The sequence below is a fragment of the Myotis davidii genome, unplaced genomic scaffold, assembly GCF_000327345.1.
Source record: "Myotis davidii unplaced genomic scaffold, ASM32734v1 scaffold3104, whole genome shotgun sequence".
NCBI classification, from domain to species: domain Eukaryota; kingdom Metazoa; phylum Chordata; class Mammalia; order Chiroptera; family Vespertilionidae; genus Myotis; species Myotis davidii.
Window position 1 is genome coordinate 53789 of NW_006295065.1, and position 4020 is coordinate 57808.

At 42.2% G+C, this 4020-nt stretch overlaps 1 protein-coding gene across 1 annotated transcript in view; it reads left to right on the forward strand.

The window, feature by feature from the left end:
- Positions 1-309: 309 nt before the first annotated feature.
- Positions 310-4020, forward strand: part of TES (testin LIM domain protein) — a 33112-nt gene continuing 29401 nt past the window's right edge. Inside the window, exon 1 of the mRNA XM_006769687.2 lies at positions 310-531. The gene's annotated coding sequence lies outside the window, so the exon portion shown is untranslated. The remainder of the gene's footprint in view (positions 532-4020) is intronic.

Here is a 4020-nt window from a genome sequence, read left to right on the forward strand (position 1 = left end):
TTGACTGTATTAGAGAGAGGGGCCGTTCTGAAATGAACAATGATATCAAGGAAGCTACAGTATCCTGACTCTTTATTCTTTCATATGTACAGAGGGCTATGAGGATAACTCAGAGTGGGAAAACCCTTTCCATAGCTCACTTGCATCCCAGTAGTTAGCAGGAGTGTAAGTTATGCTTTGTTGCCTAAGAAAATCACCCTTAAACATAGTGGCTTGTTATAACTGTTTATTTGGTAGTTTCTGATCATGATATTCCACTCATGCTTCTGCATTTTAGCACCCTGTGCTGAGTCCAGCTGGCTCACTGCGTCTGCAGGCACCTTGGGGCAGACGGTCTAGAGGAGCCTCAGCTGCGATGTTTCATCTGTTCCATGGGGGCTGTCATCCTCCAGCAGGCTGAGCTGGGCTACTTCAAATGGCAGCAGCTGGGTTCCAAGAAAGTAGTTAAAAGCAAAAAGTTCTCCTGAGGTCCAAGCTTAGAGTACACATAACACTACTTCCATCAATCCATTGGCAGCCCAAATTCACAAAGTAGAAAAATAGACTTCATTTCTTAATAGGAAGTACTGTAAAAAAATTGTGGCCATATTTGCAATTTACCACAGAAACTCTGAAGAAGATTCTGTTTAGGAAAATATACCTGTTCCCTGTACTAGACCAGAATACCTGGTCATGTTAAATCAAATGCCCCCTCTCTAGAGAACCCAATTAATATAGCTTTAGTAGGTACTCAAACAAGTATGGGAAATGATTACTTATAAATGGTTACTTTTATCATAAAAATTGAAATCAAAGTAATTTGCAAATTATGAAAAGGAAAACATTAAATCTAATAATATACCTAAAATACTAAACTTTAAATCAACATTTCTTGGTACCCAACAAAGGACCAAATATCAATAGTTTCCTGAAAAACATCCTATATAATAAAATGGTAATATGCAAATTGACTATCATGCCCTCACAAGATGGCTGCCTATGACCAGACTGACAGGGGAATTAGTGAGGAATGACCAAACGACTGAACAAGCAGGCTACATGGGGTGACCAGGCCGGCAGGGGGGGCAGTTAGGGGTGACCAGGCCGGCAGGGAGGCAGTAAGAGGCAACCAGTCTGGCGGGGGCCAGTTAGGAGTGACCAGGCCCGAGGGGGGGGTGCAGTTGGGGGTGACTAGGCCAGTAGGGGAGGCAGTTGAGGGCAATTAGGCTAGCAGGGGGGTAGTGAGGGGCAACTAGGTTGGCAGGGGTGGCAGTTGGGGGTAACCAGGCCAGCAGGGGGGGCAGTTAGGGGTGACCAGGCCGGCAGGGGGGGCAGTTGTGGGCAAACTGGCTGGCAGCGGGGGGCAGTTAGGGGCAGCTGGGGGAAGGAAGGCCTACTCTTGCATGAATTTCATGCATTGGGCCTCTAGTATACATATAAGATAGGTAGATAAATAGACATGTACATATACATACATACAGACAAAGGAAGGGGGATTATATATGTATATTTCATATAATCTACCTTGGTCAGCTTCATTTCAAGATTATTAAAGAAGTCTTAGTAACACTACCCTTTTTCGTAACGACATGTTTTCTTGCTCCAGAAGAAAATTTGGTTATGAAAACAGCATGATCAGATGATCTCACCCTGAATCCTGCATAATATCTTCCAGATCCAAATGGTCTTCAAATCACTCAAACTATGTTTGAAACATTATATCTTCCCCACCCTTCTTTTTTTTCCCCCTCCATCTGATATGCAATACCTTTTTCTAAGTCAGAAGGGTCGCCTGAAATGTTGCCTGAAATTATGAATATGGAGAAATTTACATTCCCGTTTCTTATTCTAAAATAAGCAGGGGATAAGAGGGTATTTGGAGGCACAGATCATAGGGAAATAAGTTTGGTATCTGGAGCCTATTGTTGAGGCACATAGAAAAAGCACATAGAAAAAACATATTTTTCTATGACTTGTGTTTCAGGATAAATATTGTGGTTGTTTTTATATTTTCAAAGGCACTTGGTAGGTATTCTCAAAGTCTGACTATAATTTTTACAAATATAGTCAATCAAAAAGATCTGCTTTCTTTGGAACTGAAGAAGAAATCTTAATCTATTATATCCTTGTATTAATGCTATCCAGAATGTGTTACTAAAATTAAATGAAATAGACAGCTTTGGGACTTGTCACCAAGTGTCGCTTCTGCAGGGAATACCATATCATATTTGCTGTTGAAATAATTACATGCAACAGAACTGAGTCTTATCCCTTAAAACTTAAAGTTTTTGTTTTCTATGTGTACTTTATGAACTATTCTTCCAAACTAAGTTCAGACAATTCTGATTTATAAGAGCCAATAATATACTCGCTTTCTCAAATGATTATTTTCTATTTAGTGTTTAAAACATTGAGCAGATGACCATATTGAATAACAAACTAAGATAAAGTTAATATAAAACATAATTTGCAGTCATAATTATAGAATTAAGAGGTGTCTTCAAGTTCATCTAGTTGATTAGTCATAGATGAAGCCCGGGGTGGGGCGTTGGGGGTGGAAGGGAAGACACCTAAAATCACTAAAACTTGACATTGACACCTTGTGACCAGATCCACCAGATCCCAGTTTTTCTGACTCTCCTCCAGTGATCCTTCTACATTCCTATAGTTCTCTGTTTCTTTAGTTCTCTAGTATCTATAACCATGTAATTTTTTAAATTGAGACATAATTGATATATTGCCATGTCATTCTTGATCATTTCACTTTCTTAACAGTCAGGGTGCCTTAGCTGAGGAGCTTTCTGGGCTCTCCACCAAACCCTCCCACATACCTTTCCTGTTCTTACCCCTCACCAAAAACTCTTGAACCCAGCTGAAACCGGTTTGGCTCAGTGGATGGAGCGTTGGCCTGCGGACTGAAGGGTCCCAGGTTCGGTTCCAGTCAAGGGCATGTACCTGGGTTGCGGGCACATCCCCAGTGGGGGGTGTGCAGGAGGCGGCTGATCGATGTTTCTCTCCCATCGATGTTTCTGACTATCTCTCTCCCTTCCTCTCTGTAAAAAATTAATAAAATATATTTAAAAACAAAACAAAACAAAAAAACTCTCGAACCCAGACACCTGGGCAGGAACTAACCTGCATGATCTAGATGTCCAAGAGGAACAGTTATGGCTCTTGAGGAAAGGAGAAGGACCCTGCCCGGAGGATATGGTGTTTGTTGAGGGTAGAGAGAAGGGAAGAGGTATAGTGAGGGAATCCTGAACACAGCATGAAGGAGGGAGAGAAATTAGCTGAACTCTTGGGGCAGGGGAGGTTTCAGATCTTGAACTGAGACTAGGAAGAGTTAGGGAATCCCAGCTCTTGTGACCCTTGGCCCCAAAATATATTGGATTCAGCCTTGAGAAACTGTGCCTGGGGCAGCTGTGGTTCTGAAGCACATTTTATTACAGAGTAGAGTTAGTACTAGTACATTCCCTTTATCTGATATGTGCTTGACTTTTGAAGGGGAGAATATAGATGCCTAAATTGGGCTGGGAAGAGAAGCAGAAGAAATGTGCCTCACTCTAGTAGATACATGTCTTCTCCAGTGCAATGTCATATACATTGGGTTTAACTGGATTAGAGAACATAATAGCACTCTGGTTATAATTCAGTCTGGAACATGCAGCCTACTAAACAGAGAAAACACTAGCTGGTGAACCACTTATCTTTGTTGTTTGAGTGGCATTGTGGGTTTTTTATCCTCACAGGTTGATAAAGAGAGTAAGCATATGGAAGAAATTCCCACCCAGTAATGTGGCATTAGTTAGAGATCTTCAGTGCTGTCAATTAGGTTTAAGTTTTATAGCTATACTAGAGGCCCAGTGCACAAACTTCATGCAGGGGGGGTGGTTCCCCCTCAGCCCAGCCTGTACCCTCTCCAATCTGGGACCCCACAGGGCTAAACTGGCAGTTGGACATCCCTCTCACAATCTGGGACCTCTGGCTCCTAACTGCTCACCTGCCCGCCAGCCTGATCTCCTCTAACTACTCACCTGCCTG